This window comes from Ictidomys tridecemlineatus, chromosome 1 (genome assembly GCF_052094955.1).
Source record: "Ictidomys tridecemlineatus isolate mIctTri1 chromosome 1, mIctTri1.hap1, whole genome shotgun sequence".
NCBI classification, from domain to species: Eukaryota; Metazoa; Chordata; class Mammalia; order Rodentia; family Sciuridae; genus Ictidomys; species Ictidomys tridecemlineatus.
In genome coordinates, this window is record NC_135477.1 from 261856286 (window position 1) to 261877523 (window position 21238).

At 61.2% G+C, this 21238-nt stretch overlaps 3 long non-coding RNA genes across 3 annotated transcripts; all 3 read right to left on the reverse strand.

Annotated features, from left to right (window-relative positions):
• Positions 1 to 792: 792 nt before the first annotated feature.
• Positions 793 to 8142, reverse strand: LOC144365827 (uncharacterized). Its single transcript, XR_013424565.1, has 2 exons — positions 8059 to 8142; positions 793 to 7769 (listed from the first exon to the last, which is right to left on the reverse strand). It is a non-coding gene; the product is annotated as an uncharacterized LOC144365827 (long non-coding RNA).
• Positions 8143 to 9511: 1369 nt separating this feature from the next.
• LOC110597050 (uncharacterized) lies at positions 9512 to 16336 on the reverse strand. Its single transcript, XR_013424567.1, has 3 exons — positions 14376 to 16336; positions 12220 to 12364; positions 9512 to 11384 (listed from the first exon to the last, which is right to left on the reverse strand). It is a non-coding gene; the product is annotated as an uncharacterized LOC110597050 (long non-coding RNA).
• Positions 16337 to 19124: 2788 nt separating this feature from the next.
• On the reverse strand, positions 19125 to 21237 carry LOC144365831 (uncharacterized). The gene is made up of 2 exons (XR_013424566.1): positions 20986 to 21237; positions 19125 to 20010 (listed from the first exon to the last, which is right to left on the reverse strand). It is a non-coding gene; the product is annotated as an uncharacterized LOC144365831 (long non-coding RNA).
• Position 21238: the final 1 nt, after the last annotated feature.

A 21238-nucleotide genomic window follows, 5' to 3' on the forward strand; every position in this document is an offset into this window, starting at 1 on the left:
GACACCCTTACCCACGCCTGTGCCTAGGCACACATACATGTGCACACCTGTGCTCGTGGGCACACATGACATATGCATGTGCCATACGTGCATGCGTGTGTGTGCATGCACATGTGTGTTTGAATGAAGGAGCGATGCCCGTCAGCAGCACGTGTGCCGGTGTTTCAACTTCACTGGACAGAGCCCTCCCCGACCAACGACCAGAGCAGCTGCAGACCTCTGCCACGTGAGGCCAGGAGTCCCTGTGGCCTTGTGTGACTTCTCCTCGTGCAGCTCAGCCCTGACTCCTGAGACTTACGAGCCTCAGAGATGGCTCTGGGGCAGTGCCAAGCAAGGCACGCAGTCTGCGTGGACGAGGGCTGAGTGCCCGGCTGGCGGAGGGACGCACGTTGGACAAGCATTCCGAGCACAGCTTCCCTGGGCAAAAGCAGACCCAAGGGCAGAGGCCCCGGATGTCGCCAGGATGAAGAGGTCCAGCCCTGAGCCCAGGAAGCCCTCATCAGAGCCGGGCCTCAGCCACAGCGGGGCTGGACGGGAGAGGGGCTCTGGGGCAGGTCGCAGGCCCAGGAGCCACGGGGGTTCTTACTGAGGTGGGTGGTCACTTCCTCTCTCTTCCCAGTTTTCCAGGCCCGACAGAGACCCTGGACGTGGAGGCTTTCCTTCTAAACCAGGTACTCCGGACCTGCCATGTGTCGTCTGTCGGAGACCAGCTCCAACAGGGGGTCTCAGGAGACAAACGGATGGAGAGGAGTCGGCGAAAGAGGGGGTGGAGAAACAACACAGACACCAAAGTGAAGTTGCTGATCCCAATCTTTACTTGTGAAGTTGATCATACATACTTTTCATTTTGGCAGGCTTACAGTACTTTGTGGTTACAAAACAGGAATCATTATTCAAACAAAACAAAATATTACGTAGCTACAATTAGAATAGAAGAATGTATCTTGGCTTATGCATAAGCAAGCATTTGTACTTTCACTTCGCGTTTTGCTTTGAGCTGTTTCTGCTGAGTTAACTTTTAATAATAGTTACAAATGTCCCAGACTATTGGCCTACACCTTGACTATTCTTTCTTGACTTACTGACTGGAACCGGTGCCATGGTTACGGCAAGTAGTTGATTTGTTATTACTTTTAATCAAACAAAAGTAAGAGCACAAACCATTGTGCACAGGAACAAGAACAAGTTGCCCAGTACTAAGCACTAATCTATCTTCTTAACATTAATTTTTCTTCTCTAGATTTTAATTTAATTCCTCAAAAACTTCCTTGACAGGAATACAGGGAGTTTTTCTTTAGCCATTAACAATTTACACTCCACAGTTGAATCATTGCATTTAGAGCAAACAGATCTATGCTTTAGAAGTAGTTGGATTAATTGGGAAAGTCATGATTTTTCCTTCATACTTAATGGTCATATGAGCAAACGCAACTATACTTATTAAAGGAATACAGAAACAAACCAGCCCATTCCCAGAAACATACTGCGCTCCTCCAGAGGATGGACGCCTTGCACCATCCACCTCAGTAGGGCCTTGCCATTGCCTGAGTCAGGGGAGGGGCGCAGCAGTCGTCCACCTGCCTGGGGGCCAAGGCTCGGTTTGTCCTGCCGACCAGGCCACCTGTGGCTCCTCAGAGCCCCGGGCACATGCAGCAAGACTTCTCAGCCCCGTGCACCACGTCTCGGTGATGGGGACCCCCACGTGTGCCTGCTCGTCCACACACGCTCCTGCACCGTGGAGGGGCGGACAGTGCCCTGCTCTCTCTGGAGGAGCCACGCCAACAGGCAGCCCTTGATCCCTCTCAGGGACTCCAGGGACCTGGCTGAGGACAGTGGTGGCCAGAGGTGGGGCCCACTGGGAGGCCCACACACCCTCTCATGGGATCTGCATGGTGCTACCTGTCCAGGAGCCCTGTCCCTCTGCTCTGGTCCAGCCCCCACACAGTGTCCCCGGGCTCCACGTGGAGCTCCACCCCTGAACCTGCTTCTCGCTGTGTGCTGAGGCCCTCCCGGGGTGGGGGGGGGAAGCACAGGAAACCATCAGCACCTTCACAGAGGGCGGGCCTGTCCCTGTGGCTGGAACTTTGGTCTCTGATGGTCAGCCCTCTGGCTGCATCCCCTGGATCCAGAAACTCCAGGAGGCAGCAAGGTCAGATGTGGCAGCCCTGCAGGGACGGTCCAGCTGCAGGGACGGTCCAGCCTTGCTGTCCAGGCACTCATCGGGTGGCCCAGTCTACCGGGCCTCTGCCTAGCAATTGCAGCAGACGGCCGTGTGCTTCCATGGAGACCACAAGGCCCGCACCTCACAACACACACGTGAGAGTGGCCAGAAGCCCTGCAGCAGATCAGCGGTCACTCCACATGAGGGACATGCTATGAGTCCACCTGTTGTCCGGGGGCATGAGCCTAGGGGCTTTTCAATGGCAGAAATGAAACCAAGCGCTCTCACTGCTGGCCTCTGGCCTTCCCGCCCAGCAGAGCCGGAGGACCAGCGGAAACCCAGTGTGTGCTGGGACAAAGGGGCCTGTCGGCGAGGACCGCAGTCAGCACTGCCCTGACCGTGGAGTCCAGCCCGAGAGGCAGCCCCGACAAGTGGCTTCTGCCCAGACTGGATTGCTTGCCGTCCCCACCCCGCTCACAGGCGCGTCAGGAGGAAGTGGCCACAGAGGAGCCAAGGACCACGTGCGTGACCTCTCGGCTGACCACCTTACCCCCCACCCCCACATTGTGCACAAGCGACCGGGGGCTCCCCAGCAGGAGCCTAGGGGGTGGACAGGAACAAACAGCTTCCAAGGTCGGGGAGGACCTGTGTCCTGTTTGACCCCCGCGCCATCCAATCAAGCCTCAGCAGAGATGGGGTGGGAGCTGGAGGTCTCTCCAAAACCTCTGAATCCGCTGTGTCCCTCACCTCCACAAAGGGGAAGGTGGAGACCTGTGTGCTGGGTCCCTCGGGTTGCCGAAAACTGGACATCAGGTGAGCCATCAGGCCACAGAGCCACCCCCATGGGGACAAGACATGGCCATCCCAGATGCTGAAACAGGCAATGTGGACATGAAGCTGGAGACAAGCTTCCACCAGCCCCGAACCTGCATTCCAAACTGTGTTCTTTGGGTGTGATAACCTCTGAGGCTCGCAGGCGAGTGGACGGATGTCAGCAGCCTACATGTGCCGTGAGGAAGGGGAGAGCCTCTGCTTCCCTTCTCCCCCTCACCCTGTCCAGGTGTGGGAGGGGTAGCAGGAACCTGGGACCCTGTCAGAGGAGAGAGGGAAGCAGAGCCACAGCCTGCAACAGGGCTGAGGGGCCAGGGACCTTGGGACATTTGAGTCACACAGACCGTGGAGAAACAGGTGCAGCTGCACCCAGAGCTCTCCTTCCCCGGCTCCAGTCCCCAGGCCTTTAAGTGGGCCACTCAAACGTCCCCCCGCCCCGTCTGTGCAGGGAACCACCACCGTCTCCCTCGGGGGTGCCGTTAGAGCCGCGGGGCACACAGAGAGCTCTCGGTGCCCACTGGCCCCACCCCCCACCTGTCACTGTCACCATGATGGGTCTGCATGTGTGACCTGGGACTGCGTGTCAGAGAAGGCTGGCACCGGCCTCATCACCCAGCGAGAGCACCCGGACCTCCCGGGCTGAAGGCAGGAGACTGCAGGGGAAGGGGGGAGCAAGCTACCCGCCAGGACCAGCCACCCAAGGGCCTGCCGTGAGGCCCTGGAGCCCCGCCACCCGCTGCGGCCAGCATGTCGTGCCGGACGGGAGGACCCGGAGGAGCTTCTCTGCCACCTGCGTGGAGCGTGGGCAAACCCCCCCGACCTGCAGCAGAGCCCAAACCTGGCCCCAGGAGAACCAAGCTCTGGGGATCCCCCGAAGCCCACGGAGAGCAGGACCCTTTCCGTCAGGGCTGGACAGAGCTCAGAGCACGCCACGCGCACCTGCGGTCTCAGGGTCCCGGGTACGCACAGGCTCGGCCCTCCTGTCCCTTTCCTCAGGCCACGGCACCTGCTGTCCACCGCTGTTCCCCTCCCCCAGGTTCCGTCAGCTGCACCCAGGTGCCACCACTGTGGCAGCCCCTGGTGGGCAGCAGGAGGTGAGCCCATGGCAGGGCTGTGAGGGGTCAGTGCCCTTGTGAGAGAGAGCTCAGGGCCTCCCTCCTCCACACCAGGACAGAGGGAGAAGGTGCCGTCCACTAGCCAGGGCCCAGCCATGCCCACCTGTCCGGGGATGTCGTCCTGATGTCCCCGTGCTGGCCGGCTCTGCCTGCCTGTGTGGACGGGGTGTTTCCTGGCCGTGCTCTCCGTGTGCAGCAGGTGATCGACCAGTGAGGAACAGCAGGACCATGTGGTGCAGGGCACCCTCCAGCTGGCACCCTCCAGCCGGGCACCCTTGGGCCCTGCGGCCACCCTCCACCCCGTCCTGAAGGCTACCTTCAGAGACGGAAAGTGCAATGAGCTGCTGCCCCACACAGGCAGGTGGGCAGCCCTGGCCAGAGACTCTGGGCCCTTCCGCCCTCCGCACCCGGCACCTGCCAGCCGTTGGGGAGGGGCGAGGCTGTGGCTTGCTCCCCAGGCCCGGCCCCTTGATGAAGCTTGCTGTCATGGCCAGGCCACACACCCACAGGGAAGCCTCGGTGTGTCCATCAGCACCCGGAAGCTCCAAAGATGGGCCTCCGTGCTGGACCAGAACGCGGGCTTCCTGGGAAACGCAGCTCCCCTGGCTGTGGTGAGCATTTTAAAAGTTAGAAACAGAATTGTGCTTTGTTTCAAAGGTTCCAGGACATCAAAAAATCTCATTTGAAGTGTCTCACCATTTTGATCATCAGCACAGTATCCATTGTTAAAATTCATTGCCTTGGAGCTATGAAAAAAATTAGACACCTCCTTTACATGGATCGCACAGGAAGAGAGCAGGTGGCCGGTTTTGTGTTGGTAAATTGCATTTCCCTTTCTTAAAAACCCCACTGTTGTGCTGTGGCCTGATTGGATCCCGCCTGCCCTTCCCCTGCGCCCTGGGGCCCGGCCCTGCCGCTCCCGCCTGACTCCCACCTGCCGGCCCGCGGCCAGCCACACCGCCGTTATCTCCTTCTAAATTAAAATTGTAACTCGCTCGGTCCCATTTACACAAAGCCTCAGCTTTGACACATGCAATTACTATGAACACAGGGGCAACATGATTGCTAAGGGCCCCAGAAAGAGACTTTAATCAGAAAACATGGAGTTGTTCCGGCCGATTTATAATTTCACTACTTGCTATTCCTTTATGTTCTTATGTGTTCAGATAATTAGATACACTAGTTCTTGCTTCCCGAGAGGCCAGAAAGGGCAAAATTCCTATTCTTTTTACATTAAAAAGATTAAATTATAATATAGAAAATCTGTAACTTTGGGTAGAAATGACAAATTCACACTACATTAATTTCAGTGCTTACAAAATGTTACAAATAATTTGTGCGTCCTTCCCCTCTCTTGTAGGCGCTTGTGAATTAATTACCTATCCAATTTCAACGTCTTTCAAGTCAGCTAGCCACAGACAACTCTGAGATTAAAAGGAAATAGGTTGGATTTTGATTTGAGGGGTGGATTTGCTTCAGTGTTGAACCGTTTAGGCGTGGGCACGTGGACATGATCTCGCTGACAGTAACAGAGGCCTTCACTAGGCAGACGGCACGCGCAACATCGAAGTCCTCCAGCCGGGCACTTACCAACAGGAGGGACAAGCTGGAGGAGAGCTCCGCAGACAGGAGGACAGGCTGCAGGCCCCGAGGGCACTCCTCCTCACAGTCAGCAAAGTCTAAAAGGAGGCGGGGCTCTGCAGTGGGCCACACGGGTCGGAGGGGCTTTGTCCAGGGCACGGCAAGGGTTCCAACTTCACCTGTTTGTCCACACAGCCATCGGTCAAAGGCCCAGGCTCTGCCCAGCTCTGGCCAGCATGGACAGAGGAGGAGGGACTGGTCCTCCCCACAGTCCAGAGAGGACACTTGGGCACGGCCACCCACAGCTAGTGGCAGCCCAGGTGTGGCCACTGCCGTGCAGGGAAGACGACTGGCCATCACAACCACAGCAGAAGGCTTCCCTGGGGTGGGGTGCCCCCAAACCCATCCACCCAGAACCCCACACATGTCCTTGGCTGAGAGCCTGGGCAGGCGAAGTCCAGGTGAGGTCACCTTGTGGTGCAGGTGGACCCTGATCCAGGGGCTGGGGCTGTGATGACGGAGGCAGGGCGGGGTAGACACCCTTCAGTGAGGGACAGCAGGGACTGCCGGCCACACCCGCAGCAGGGAGAAGCCGGAAGGCCCTCCCCGTGGCCGGCGGCAGAGGGCGTGGCCCCGCGCCTGGCCCTGGACTTCCACCTCCAGCTCTGCGAGCCTGCCGGCTTCGGTGGTCTGAGCTCCCTTCGATGGCACTGTCACAGGAGCTGCAGGAAACCAGTGCTTGCTGCCTCCGAGAGAGGACATGGCAGACGGGCAGGGGAGAAGATGGCGAGGGCAGACGGCAGGGACCGCGGGGCAGCCGGTAGCCAGCAGCGCCAGGAAGAGGAGGCCAGGATCAAGCCTCATCCCTCAGGGCCTTCAGGCCAACACTAGGGGCTGGGGCAGACCCCACTCACTCCCAGCCCCTCAGTTCTAGTGGCCAGCAGTCCAAGATGGAGGACCGGCGTCCTGCTCCTGATGAGGGCACCCTGTCCACTGAGGGCCACCTTCTCCTGAAGTCCACACAGGCAGAGAGGACACTGGTCTCTTCCCCTCCTGCAAGGCACTAAGCCCACCATGGGGCCATGGCCTTGCCTGACTCTTGTCACTTCTGAAGGCCACCTCCTCATGCATTCCTTGGGTTGAGGCTTTGACTGTGGACCTGAGGACACCACGTCCAGTCGGCAGCAGGAGCATGCTCCCTAGAGCCTCCAGGGGGCCAGCCCTGTGGACTCCTGGCTTTGGACCCCTGGCCCCCATATATGCAGGATGATGACCCTGCTGTGTTAGTTCCCGTCGTGGTCACTGTGACACCGACCACAGTCTTAGAGACTCGATTTAACCTGGGGGACTGGAAGGCCCTCCCAGGACCAGGGCTGAGGCTGAGACTCAACAGGAGCTGGGGCGCAGGATGGGAGGGAAGCCCAGCCGCCTCCAGCCCCTGGGAGTGCGTGGGAAGCTGGCGTGAGGGTGGCGCAGCGTGAGGACCAGCAGGCTGTGCTGGGGGCGGAACACTCCCGTGACCCAGGCGCCTATGTTCTCCCGATTCTAAGAGAAGCGAAAGCATTTCAGGGCTTCTGGGAGTGCCATGGGCCACACTCTGTCCATGTGCCTAACTGGCAAGCAGGCTCCAGAGTCCAGACCATGACATGGGACATCACGTGTCTGGGAGGCCCAGAGAGGAGAGGAGAGGCAGGATCTGAGCGCCCATACCTGCAGGCCAGGCTGGCGCCGATGGGCTTAAAACCAAGATGCACCACCAGCTGGGTGGTTCCCCCAAAGACGACCCAGCCAGCCCACTCCCCAGTTCATCCAAAAGAACCACAACAGCACCCCTTAGCAACGCCTGCACACCCAAGTTCTTGGCAGCCTGATTCACTGTGGCCAAGTTGCGGGACCAGCCCGGGCCATCAACAGGTGAATGGGTAAAGCAAGTGCGGCACACACCATGGAGCCTCACTCAGCATTAAAGAAGAAAGTCGAGGCATCTGCTGGAAAATGGGTGGGAGTGGAGAACGTGGTGCTGAGTGAAATAAGCCAGACTCACAAGGTCCAGGGCTGAAGTTTTCTTTCACATGCAGACTCTGGAGAGAGGGGGAGAGGAATAAAAGGGGATCTCATAAAAACAGACGGGGAACCGGTAGAGGAAGGGGACTGAGGGTGAGGAGGAAGGGGGCGTGGGCCCCCTGGGGGTGACAGGAGCACATTCTGCTGTCTGCGGTGCCAAGACCCCTCCGAGCCCCCACCCGCACATGCAGTGATGGCAACAGAGACGACGTCAGTGGAGGAGAGAAACGGCTGGGAAGCAGGGAGGGGACGGAAGGGTGGGGAAGGAGGATGAGCACGCGATGCCTTGCACCTGTAGGAACGAACCTCTGTTCTGTAAAATCGTACTCCACCAATTTGAAAAAAAAATGCACCAAAAGTCTGGCAGAGGGCTCTGTTTTCTCCTGAGGCCACCCTAGCAGATGCACAGAAGAGAGTGACATGACGGTCAGCTCCGCCGCCCGCTCCCCTTCTCCCTGTCCTTCTGCTCCTCCCCTCCCCGTCTCTCCCTCCCCCTCCCTCTCTTCACCTGGTGAAGAGCACTGGGTCCAGCCCTGCCTGGAAGAACGCACCCTGACCCCTCCTACTCCTGCAGGGAGCCCCCACCATGGCCCAGGAGGGTCTTTGATGCCCTCTCTGGGGGCCACGGCAGGTGCGTGGCCCCTGTGGGGAATGGAGAGAGGCAGTGCTTGTGTCAGAGACCACCACCAAGTCCTGTGGCCTTTCCTGCGGTAGCCTCTGGCCCCAGGAAGCCCAGGACAGCGCCTGCCACATGACCCCAGAAATCCTCATCCTCCTCTAATCAACTCTTCCCACCTCTGTCAGGGCCCGAGGGGCGGAGGGGGGGGCAGCAGTGGGGACCACTCACTTCAGCTAGACTAAGGGTTCTGCCCCAGGCCCTTGGCTCCTTCAGTCTCAGCTCACTGCTCCTAGGAGAGAGGCCGCTGACCTGCTGACCAGCAGACCCTAAGTGGCCTTAGGCCAAAAAGGAACTTCTTTACTAAAAGTCCAGCTACTGGTCTCGTACTGACCTGTGATGGCTGGTCTCCTGCGCTTTCTGCTGAGGTTCTTGGACGGGGGGTGGGGGGTGGTGGTGGGAGTGCAGCCTCTGGCCTCCTCCTGCAGAGCAGCGGTTCACCTTCAGCTCTGGGCGAACTCAGCCACCTCTGTGCACAGAGATATCTCGGCACTAGGGGGCGCTGTCGGCACAGCGACAGCTGGCTAGGCTGGAGACACTGGGCGCTGCAGGCAGAGGATCAGGATTCCTGGGAACCCTGTAGCCAAGCTTCCACCCATGTTAGGCGGGCGGATAGTGGGCCACGCTGTAGCAGCACCTCCGTCCTGTCCTGCAGCTGGAGAAGACCACCAGGAGGTTTCCACATGTGCCGGGGCATAGCAAGCCTCGATCTCAGTTTTCCTGCCCCAAGTCCTGCTCCACAGAGACCAGCCACCGAGAGAAGGTGGGGTCAGGCAGCCCCAGAAAGAGGACAGGATGGAAGGGCAGTGCACAGCAGGTGCACCCTGGGGCCCAGGATGGTCTGGTGACTGCAGATCTCGTGCCCTCCACCCTCCCACACTGACACGTACACATGTTCACAATCCTGCATGTGCATGAACACACTTGCACAGGGCACCCACAGCCACTCATGAGATGCATGCACACTTTACGCCCATGCACACTGCACAGATCATGCTCACTCTCACCTCTAAGTGGGAAAGAGCATTGATACCAGGGGCACCTGTGTCACCAACAGGAAGGAAGGAGACAGGAAGGGGGCGATGACATTAGTGCCCGCTTGAAACGTTTATTTCATTATATTTTTTAAAAACTAAACAGGCACCATGGACACTACACCCCATCAAACGTTCAAAGCATCATTAAAGGAAACAGTCCCCACAGGCACTGAGCCTCCTCTTCCTGCAGAGTCTGCAGGTGTCACAGATGTGAGTGTGACACCCAGCTCTCGTGTTGCCCCTCCGGTGCTCACAGCTGGGGCAGGGAGGATGGTGGCCTTGGCAGGACTGGGACCTGGCAGATGTATGGGACCACTTTTGTGAGGTGGGAAGAGCAGATGCTCAGCCCCGTGTTGTATCTTCTCTGACATGAGCCGTGCTGCCAAGGTGACCATCTGGGGACTCTGCCCGGGTGTTCTGGCCTGTGCCCTCTGTGTGGGTGGGGCCTTGCTCTGCAAGACCCTGGTAGCATGTGGTCTCCACCCACGTTCTTCTCTGTCCCATCGATTGCTTCATAGACCTCAGCCTCCCCGAGCCCTGGGGCCTCACAGGCCACGGCCCTGACCAGCGGTTGTGACAGGGTGCCCCAGGTTAGGGACTCGCGGGGCCCAGGGCTTACACACATGGCTTTGGTACACACCACCAAGTCCCCTCCGGGAGACCAGGCCACCCACACTTGCACCAGCAGCGTCTCCTGGCCTGTCTAGAGGCTGGCCACCATGACCACCGCGGCTAGCCCACAGGCGAGTGCCACTGTCATGCCTTCTTTTCAGTGTCTTATTCCCAGGCTCAGCACGGGCCTCCTCTCTCTGGAGCCTCTGCACACGGCCTCGGGCCTCAGATGACCCCTGCGCTCACAGCTCTCAGGGGCTTTGCTCTGTTGGGTGTTTCCAGGGTGATGGGGGCCTGGATGTGGTCAGATCTGTACTTTCAGTCTGTGTCAAGCCTTGGTCTTCAGCTGTGTCCAGCCTAGGCCACATGGGGAGTGGGAGGCCACGGGGAGTGGGAGAAGGAACTCTTCCCTTCTGCCAAGCAGGAGGAAACCCCAGGGGAGCTTCCTGTGCACACCTGAAGCTCCCGCTGCTGCTGGTGCAGCTCACGTGGCCTGCAGACACCAGGCTCAGGTGGCCTCGGCAGCCTGCCCACCCTGCGCTCTGACTGCCCCCAGGCCTGCTCAAGATGAGAGGCTGGAGCCTGAGGCTGAGAGCTGTGGAGGCCAAGACCCTGTGGGCCGGGGAAAGGCCAGGAGGGGCCCTTCAGGACACCGGGAGCTGTGAGCTGAGCTTGGGGGAGCCCACACTGACTAGAGCCCCTGCCGCTCACCACAGAGCTCCTGCTGCAGGCTGGAAGGTGATTTCTGATAAAATCGGATTTATGGTACAATCTGCCTTTGGACAAACGGAGGAACTGAGAACAGGAAAGGGTGAGATGGAAGCCGGGAGTGCCGGCCCCGCCCCGCCCCGGGCAGGGGTCTCACTCTTCCTGAGGCCTCGCCTCGGTGGCTGGGGTCAGGCTCAGGCCCTGCCTGGCTGTGGGGACCGCTCCCCCTCTGGTCCTGGCCCACACCACCAGCCAGGGCAGCTTTAGACCCCGATGCTGAGGACAGGGACATCAGCAGAGCCTTCTTGCAGCTGGTGTGGGAAGTGAACCCCAGATCATGCAAGCTGGTGGGAGGGAGCAGGCTCGGGATCTGGGCAGGAGGGCTCCTGCCCGCGGCCGCTGGGCGGCAGAGTCCTGGAAGGAGGCCGATCCCACCTGCTCTGCATCTTGACCCACCGGCCACAAGGTGGCGCTGTGAGCTGGCTTTTCCTGGATACGTGCAGAGAGTTGATTCCGGGGATTTTCTTTGGGAGACACTGAAGTCAGTAGCACGCGCTAAGCCCACGAGAGGGCAGGCACGAAGGCAGGCGAGTCCAGGCCTGTGGGACGGAGTCATGCTGTGAGCCCCGGGCATCCTTCTGCACCCCGCTGCCAACACCCATGGAAATAGCGGCTGCACTGCCTCCAGGGCTCAGAGGGCCCAGGCACCGGGAGAGAGGGGTCGCTGAGTCCCAGGAGCAGCTGAGGCCACTCAAGGACCTGTCTAAAGCCCAGAGCAGCACCTGGGGGTAGTCTGAGAGGACGGGGGCCCTGCCTTTCCCACTGACTTGCATGACTCTGACCAGCCCCTCTCCTGACCCCTGCCGGCCCGGGCAGGACTGCTCAGGGAAGCTGGCCTCGTCCAGGTGTGTCCCAAAGACACGGAGTGTCCCCATTCTCAGACCACTTGCTGGGCCCCCCCAGGTGCCCAGGGTCCCCTGTCACTGAGGAGTGCCTGGCTGTTGGTGGCCCCGGTTTCTGAGGCAGGAGCAATCAGCCTCCCCTGGCCCTCGCCTGCTGAGTGACAACCCTCCCAACTCTGACTCCAGCTGCTGGGGACGCAGGGCCCGGGAGTCTGCAAAGGAGGGCCTCCAGGCAGGAGGGTGAGTGGCAGGTCCAGCCCCAGTGTCGGGCCACCACGTGTGCAGGTTCTGCGGACACAGGCCTCAGCCCCCGTCTCCTGCAGCGTCAGACAGGTGGTGGTTCACAGCGGCCACCAGCAAGGACTAGTCAGCCAGGAGAGGCTGGCCCCTGCCTCACGTATCGCCCACGCCCGTGGTCAGCCCTCCAGGCCCACATCAGATCCCAAGGCCACCTGGAGGGCCTGGGAGGACTTGCTGGAGAGAGTGGGACCTGGACCCAGGCCTAGGGGAGGCACAGAGGCTGGGCCTTCACCTTGGGTGTTGGCCAGGCTGGGGGAAGTGTGGTGAGACATGGTGTCCGGCCCCAGCACCTGTGAGGTGGCCCTGTTGGGGGACAGCGCCTTCACGGGTACTTGGTGCTCTCCAGGGTGGCCCTCGAGTGGTCCCTAGTGTTCCTACTGAAAAGTGGGTGACAAGGAGACAGCAGAAATGGGGGCAGGATGTCATCTCCCCTCAGCCTCGGCAGGAACCGGCCCTGCCCACTCCCTGACCTCAGACAGCTGCTGACCTCTGCGGTCCAAGCCAGTCTGTGGCACTTCCTACCAAACCATGCAACCTGGCTTTGCCCAGCCTTCACCAGCCTTCACCAGCCTTCACCAGCCTTCATCCCAGCCTTCACCAGCCTTCACCCCAGCCTTCACCCAGCCTTCACCCAGCCTTCACCCCAGCCTTCACCCCAGCCTTCACCAGCCTTCACCCCAGCCTTCACCAGCCTTCACCCCAGCCTTCACCCCAGCCTTCACCCCGCCTTCACCAAAGCCTTCACCCAGCCTTCACCAAAGCCTTCACCCCAGCCTTCACCCAGCCTTCACCCTAGCCTTCACCCTGCCTTCACCAAAGCCTTCACCCAGCCTTCACCCAGCCTTCACCCCAGTCTTTGCAAGCAGGACCTGGAGCAGAGAATGCAGGAGGCTGCATTGCCTTTGATCTGGAGGCCTTGGCCACCAGGGAGGGCCCAAGCCACCCCTCCTGGCCCCTCTCAGAGTTATCAGAAGCACTAGGTTGGGCTCAAATGCTGCCCTGCTGCCTTGACCAGCCACCACTGCCAAGTGTCCCATGGGCCACAGCCGACAGAACAGCTCGGAGGTCTCTGGGAATGGAACCCAGGGGTGCTTTACCCCTGAGCCACACCTCCAGCCCTTTTCCTTTTTTATTTTGAGACAAGGTTTTGCTTAATTGCTTAGGACCTAAGTTGCTGAGGCTGGCCTCAAACTCATGTCCTCCTGCCTCAGCCTCCGGGGTTGCTGGGATTACAGGCATGCCCAGCCCCCGAGCATGGCTGAGCGTCTTCTCACAGCAGAACCCCACACAGCATTCTCTCCCCTCATCTGGGCCTGGCTGCTCCTACGTGGACTCCTCTGCTGAGATTCCAGGTGGCACGACAGGAAGCGGCATCGGAGGCCATTCAGACACGGACTCAGGGCTGAGCCACAGCAGCACCCGCCGTGGTCAGGGTGCCTGGCTCCAGAGAGAGCAGCGCCTGCACCCACAGCTGCCAGGGCTGGGGACTCATGAGTCACCCAGTGTGGCATCTCCCAAATGGCCCAGCCGGCCCTTCACATGGGACGCGGGCTCCGTGGTGGCTCAGGCTCCTCAGGTGGCATGGAGCCTCGCTGAGCCATCAGGGTGCACATGTCTGAGGGGCCTCCATCCCCAGCCCCCGCGTGGGGAGGCAGCTGGAGTGATGGGTGCCCACCGACTCCTGCCGACCTCACTGGGTGCAGCCTCGGGGAAGGCATGCAGCAGCCTTGAGGAGTCCCCAGGCTGTGGTGGGACACGGTGGGGCAGGCGCAGGCCACTGCTGTGCCCCGAGGGGGGAGCACCCCCAGGGAGGAGCACCCCCTGGAGGAGCACTCCCGAGGGAGGAGCACCCCCAGGAAGGAGCATCTCCAGGGAGGAGCACCCCCAGGGAGGAGCACCCCGAGGGAGGAGCACCCCCCAGGGAGGAGCATCTCCAGGGAGGAGCACCCCCAAGGAGGAGCACCCCCGGGGAGGAGCACCCCCAGGGAGGAGCACCCCCCAGGGAGGAGCACCCTCGAGGGGGGAGCACCCCCAGGGAGGAGCACCCCCAGGGAGGAGCACCCCCAGGGAGGAGCACCCTGGCCTTGGAGGCCTCTGGCCCTGGGCACCATGGGAAGGGAGGAAGCTGAGGGTGGGAAGGAGGGAGGCTCTGCTGCCTGGGCGCGGGCCTGGTCCCTTGGGGGCCTGGCCACCTTTTGTGCTACACACTGCAGTGTTCAGGACGGAGCCTGGGGGCCAGGGTGATGCCCTGCTCCTCCAGACGGGAGCGGCCGGCGGTGTGCTGGCCATGACATCTCGCGTGGTCCTCACAGGTCTGCTCTGGGCCCAGGCAGGACAGCTCAGGGCGTGGGCCCTCGGGGAGCAGGCTTCTCCTCCAGCAGTGATTACCTTCCCTCGGACTGCGGGTCAACAGCGGTTGGTCTCCATCATGCATCAGGGGCAGGGGCTGTCGCCCCTCGTCCACCGGACACCCTGGAAGCACCTCACAGAGGGGTCTCAGGCCACTTCTGCGCTTCGGGGGCCTGAGATGAGGCGGAGGCGGGGGTACACAGCAGGTCCCTGGGGGAGGACGTGTCCTGCACAGAAGCCCACGAGGCGAGAGCCCGGCAGTGGGCAGGAAGTGCTGACCCAGTGACCTGTGGTCAGAGGCGCGAGGTTCTCTCCTGGAGGCCAGCTTGCTGGGAGGCTGACTCAGGGGCAGGTATAAAGGAGACCAGGTCACAGACTGGCAGGCACCTTCTCACAGTGACACACGGGGCGCCTCGCTACCCGGTCACGAGATGCCCCCGTCCTGCAATGTCCCCTGGGCCCTTCCTGTCGCTCTGTGAGCTTGCTTACGTGCGCTCCAGACACGCTGCACAAGGAGCAGCCGAGGTCCCTGCTGATTGCCAAACTCCGGGAACGAGAGGAAACCAACCCACCTGGTTACTGTGGAGACAGGGTCGGCCGGTAAGGCCCAGCGGGTGCTGGCCCAGGGCCACGAGGGCTGGGCTCCTCCTCACAGAGCCCAGGGGAGGGACAGGAGTCTTCTTTCAGAACTGATCCCCATTTCGCAGCCCAGCCGCCCCGCCGGGAAGGACGTGGACATCAGGCACTTCCCACACCAGGGCAGCTGACTCCCGGGTCTGGGTGGACATGGGGATCCCTGCAGGCTGGGCTCCTTTGGAAGCTGCCCTTGACGGTGCCGTGGGACCCTCTCTCCAGGCCACATGGAGACTTCCAGCCCCACCCACCGCTGTGGCTGTGCCCTGGCTGGCCAGAGCATCCGAGCAGATGGCCACCCTCAGAAGAGCCATGCCAGGAGCTGGCTTGGAGCCTTGTGGACACCACCCATGTGCCCAGGCAGGGGCTTCCCAGGGCACAGGACTTCCTGAGACCAGTCTGGGGAAACAACCGTTGGTCAGCTCACATTTCTGGGGAGCCTGGGCTGAGCTGCCACCCTCTAGCCCAGCTCAGGCTCCTTGGCAGGCGGAGTGCTGGACAGACCCCCCCTCCGGCCTGTGTTCTGTCCCTGAGCTGGCCTGCTGCAGGGCCCTGGACACGGTTCTCTCCCACCTTGCTCTCCCCTGGAGATCAGCACTCTCTGCACCCAACCCTCGCTCCAGGGTAGATCAGGAGCTGACAAAGTCCAGGAGGCCACTGTCCAGCCCAGGTTCTTAAGTTACACAGAAAAATGAGAGGTGTCTGCAGAGCAGCCTGGGGGGTGGCTCCTGGCTGCAGGACCTGGGCCTCGGAGCCCAGCAGGGAGCCGAGGGAGAGCCACCCCTGCCAAGGTGCCTGCAGGAGCTGAAGGGGACCCAGTGGCAGTGGGACTCCCAGGAGAGGATCAGCTCGCCCGGGTGCCATGCTCCCTGGGAAGCTGGCAGGCAGCTCTGTGGCTTCACCACAGCCACCCACCACCCAGTCACGAGGCACAGCAGTGACTGAGTCCCAGGACAAGACAGGCTGCCTTAGGACCTCTTATGACCCCTGACATCCCGGAGCCCATCCAGGACCGCTCAGTGTGACCGGAGCACAGCAGAGCAGGTGGGCAGAGGCACCCCTCCCTCCAGCCTTGATGTCCACCCTGCCAGAGCAAAGCACCGCTGCAGGAGGACGCACATGCGTGTGCCACACAGGGCACACGGGCTTGTTGCAAACCTGGTGCACCTGGCCACACACCTGGAGGGATGCCCTGCTCCCCGTGGGCCCCCGCACCGGCAGCCACCTGGCACGTGGGTCACTTCTGTCTCAGAGTGCTCGGGCCACTGATGCTCCCCTCCCTGTGTGGGGAAGGGCACCCGCAGGTCGCCCACCAGAGCGGCTGAAGCCACCGTGCCCGTCACCCGCCATCCCGTCACCCACCATGCCCTTACCAGCAAACTCCTTCATCCCATCTGGAGCGCACCAGCCTCCTCAGCCGGGCGCAGGCCAGCAGAGCCTCTTCCGTTTAGATGGAGCCCCTCAGGCTCTGGGTGGGTAGCACACATCTGCAGGGGCCATCCTCCTGCCAACATGGAGCCTTGGCCATCAACCCAGTGGCTCTAACGCTGCAGCTGCCCCACCAGAGCCAGTGAGTGTGGCCAGGCAGGTGCACCTGTCCTGACTGCAAAGATGCTCCAGGCAGGGGACAATGCAGCATGTCAACAGCTTCCCCAAAATGAGGCCATCAGCCCGGCTTCGTGGATGCAGTGCTGGGATCAGCCACGGGGCAGCACAACCAGACAAAGAACACACCCAGCTCCGAGTCTGGGAAACAGCCAACACGCGGCCAGCGTGTGGGAAAGCACCCAGAACTTCGATTTGTGGTCAGTTCCTGGGTCTGCAGTGGCCTGCAGATTCGCAGGGGCCAGAGGGTCACTGTGGCTCTGTCCTTTATGGGTGTCCACACCTCCTCAGACGTCACTCAAAGATACAATCAAACACATCCAATGGGTGAGCTTGGACAGCTCCAGAGAAAACCTTCCCGATTCCTTTTGCTCTCACTCTGAGTAATGCCACCAGTGGACACTCCTGCTACGTGGACGCTCCTGCTATGTGGACGCTCCACAGCAGGGAATGCAGACATCCAGGGCAGCCAGAATCACCACTTCTTGAACATCCTGGCCTGGGGCCACCCTTGAAAACAGCGGGCTTACCATGCTAAAGAAGGGAGGAGTGGGCAGCACAGAGCCTGTTCACGCTGCTGGCCCCAGTAGGTGCATCCTTCACTTCCTTTTTTAATCATTATTACTATTTATGAGCACTTTGCATGCCAAGCCAGTGTTGTTGGCTGTTAGAGCTCCTGTTCTGGTGGAATCGTGGTGCATGGAAGTGTGGGTGACCACGGCCTCGTCACTAACCCAGCGGCAAGAGCTCTTGGAAGTACCCGGCCAGCTGCTGGTGTTTCCACCGCCTGCCCTTTATCCTAATCAAACAGGCCTCTGTGCGAATGGAACCTCCAGTTCAGACTCCAGACATCCCGAGACCCCTGGCGAGGATGTTCCCACTGGACCTGCAGGTGCCCTGCCCTGTTGGGTGAGGGTCTGCCTCTTCTCCATCCCACCAGGACCAACAGGCATGGCCCTGCTCACACTATTCAGAACCACAGCCTGCAACCGGTAGTGGACACTGCTCTCAGTGAAAATGAGGCAAGGAATGAGCACAGGTGTGAAGAGTGGGCCAGAGCGTGCACAGGTGAGGAGGGCGCACAGGTGAGGAGGGCACACAGGTGAGGAAGGTGCACAGGTGAGGAGGGTGCACAGGTGAGGAGAGCCAGGAAGGTGCACAGGTGAGGAGGGTGCACAGGTGAGGAGGGCCAGGAGGGTGCACAGGTGAAGAGGGTGCACAGGTGAGGAGGGCATAAAGGTGAGGAGGGCGCACAGGTGAGGAGGGTGCACAGGTGAGGAGGGTGCACAGGTGAGGAGGGCCAGGAGGGTGCACAGGTGAGGAGGGTGCACAGGTGAGGAGGGTGCACAGGTGAGGAGGGTGCACAGGTGAGGAGGGTGCACAGGTGAGGAGGGTGCACAGGTGGGGAGGGTACACAGGTGAGGAGGGCCAGGAGGGTGTCAGGTGAGGAGGGTGCACAGGTGAGGAGGGCCAGGATGGTGTCAGGTGAGGAGGGTGCACAGGTGAGGAGGGTGCACAGGTGAGGAGGGTACACAGGTGAGGAGGGCCAGGAGGGTGTCAGGTGAGGAGGGTGCACAGGTGAGGAGGGTCAGGAGGGTGCACAGGTGAGGAGGGTGCACAGGTGAGGAGGGCCAGGAGGGTGCCAGGTGAGGAGGGTGCACAGGTGAGGAGGTTGCACAGGTTAGGAGGGCCAGGAGGGTGTCAGGTGAGGAGGGTGCACAGGTGAGGAGGACCAGGAGGGTGCACAGGTGAGGAGGGTGCACAGGTGAGGAGGACCAGGAGGGTGTCAGGTTAGGAGGGTGCACAGGTGAGGAGGGCCAGGACATTGGTGGGGGCCAGGCCTGGGAGCGGCCACCCAGCCCCTTGGCTTTGGAAACAGACCTGGCATGGCTGCCCCGTGGTCTTTGGGGGAAGGAAACGGGGCTCTTTCTGGATGGCTGCCACGGAGTCCAGCACCCAGGCCAGTCACAGCTGGGAGGTCAGCCAGACCCTGAATTCACAGATGCAGGGACACTGCTCCAGGAAAACGGCCAGCTGCTGAGACCCCGTCCCAGCCTCCCCACCAGCGGCCAGCCCAGGCCCTCCCCACGTGGGCTGCTGTGGAAAGACCCCGGTTAATTCCAGTTGTGGATGGGCACAGGTGACCCTAGGGGGCAGGCCCAGTTGCAAGCACACAATCCGGGGGTAATGAGGGCGACCGCCAAGCCTCTATTCAGGACAAACTCGGACGCAGCCCTCCAGCCACCCTGAGCAGCTGCCCTGCTGGTCACTGAGCAAAGGCACACACGGGGCTGTGGTCAGCAGCATCCCATGAGGCCCCCCTCCTCCAGGGACCAAGGAAAGAGGCCAGAGCGCCTGAAGGGGGAGGTCTGACCCCAAACCCAGCCCCTAAAGCGGGAGGAAGCCTGAGCACAGTGGGCCCTTAACCAACAGTGACAGGAATCAGCTCAGTGGTGTGTCCCGCCCACGTGGCCAGGACTCAGCACCTGGGAAACGGCTGCAGCAGGGTCACAGGGAACCCTTGGTCTCCTCCACGTATTTTCATAAATGTAAAACTCTACACTTAGAGTTTATTAACAAAAGAAGTAGATAGTTCAGGGCATGTGCGGCCATTCCTGACCCTGTGCAGGGCGAGCCTGCCCACACCCCTCCATGCGCTGACAGCCAGGGCTGCAGAACTGGGTGTGGCTCAGCCATTGTTCTCAGGAACTGGAGGAGCAGCGTCCCGGAGGGTGTGTCCACATCTTGGGTCAGCATCTTCGTCTGCTCCAGCCAATGCATCTGGCGGGGCCAGCAAGATAGGCCAAGGCAGAGCCCACCCACATCCTGCCTCGTCCACCTGGGCAGCCTGAGCTGGATACCCCTGGCCTGTGGGTGCTGGGGAAAGCCGTGCCTGCAATCCACCTTCAGAGTCAGCTGTCACTGGGAAGTAGAAGCTGGAGAGAAATGCAGAGGGGCCCCCTGCATGGGGCTCTTGTTGACATCTGTCTCTCTCTCTCTCTTTTTTAAATAGATGGACACATTACCTTTATTTTATGTATTTTATTTTATGAGGTGCTGAGGATCAAACCCAGTGCCTCACATGTGCCAGGCAACTGCTCTACCACTGAGCCAAGACCCCAGCCCCTCTTGTGGACATCTTGATGGCCAGTGTCCTCTGGGTGGCACCCTTGGTGACTCCACACCACCTGGGGGGAATGGCCAACTGACCTTGCCGTTGTTCCGTCACAGAAACGAGCCTGCCGGCCCCATGTTCAGAGGAGTGAGGCGCCCGGCACGTCCAGCTGGTCACCACGGCCGACCGGCTGAATGTGCGAGTGCTAGACATGGGTCTGACGCCGTCCTCTCAGACCCTGGACACAGGGGTCCTGAGTGGGTAAGGGGGGCCCCAGGCGGGCACAGTCCCCAGGCTGGGACCCAGGACAGAGGGCCAGGCCTGCAGGGACAGGAACCGCGAGGGTCACAGGGGCGTGGCCTTTGGACGCGGCTGGGGCAGGGGCTCATCTTCCCGCCTGAACTCCCCTGCAAGGAACCCCGCATCCCCCGTGTCGGGAGGGTCCTCCTCCTGCTTGTGATGCCAGTGCCTACGGCCTGGGCCCGGCTGCCGGCTACCTGCAGGGCAACAGGACCTGGGGCCTAGGGCTGCTGTGGGAGGCCGGGCTCCCTCTCTACGGAGCTCCGGGCACCTCCCTCCCGGCTGAGCTGGCCCAGCCAGGGGCTGGACATAGGTGCCCCCCGGGCAAGCACAGCGCCCTCCTGCTTCCTGTTTGCAGAGGCCACATAGCATGGGGTCTTCTCTGTGTCCAGCCTGCCACCTGTGGTCCTGGGAGGGCCCAGCACTCTGCCACCCAGGCCGCTGCACCCTGGGCCAAGACTGGGCCTGATGCAGAACCGCTGTGTCGTCTCCCGGGCTCCGCTGCCCCGGCTAATGGCTCTGGGGGCCTGGGGACGGGCGTCGGGTGTGGACAGTGGAAGCTCCTCCTTGACGGGGCACGTGGCCAGCTGTTTGCAGGACCCCAGGGCCCTGGGGCACCCCCGGTGTCCAGTGGCCAGCACTGGGCCTCAGATACCACCCAGTCCAGCTGCTGTCCGTCCTGGACCAGGACAGAGCTCTATCACCTCCTGACTGGGGTCCCTGGCTGGTGGCACGGTGCCCACCCTCTAAGCCCCCACAGTTGGACTAACATGGTCATCAATCAATCCAGGACACACCCATAGAGGTCACTCATCTGGGCATGTTGGGTCACCCCGTCCCTGCTCGACCCGTGGCTGAGAGCTGGGGGACTCCTGGACATCAGAGGCAGAGACGGCGGCCCAGCTCCAGGGTCCCGGGGCCTCTTCCCCTCTGAGGTGGGACCCAGTACTGTCTGCCTCCTCTCCCACCCTGCAGTCCGGGCAGAACCCAACTCACGCAGCCTGAGTGCCGCTGTGCGCTTCAGCCGGCTCTAGAACTCTCTGTGCACCTCTTCCCAATGCCTGGCTTCTCCGCCTCCATAGAACGCTGGGAATAAGAACAGAGCAGAGGGCCGGTGCCTTCGCAGCCTCTCAGGTGCCTGGCTCAGCTATCGGGCTGTGGCCACTGGGCAGCTGACACCTGCCTGGACATCTGTGCCCCCCGGGTGCCTCCAGGCTGTCCTGAGCAGCTAAGGCTAAGCTGGCCAGGG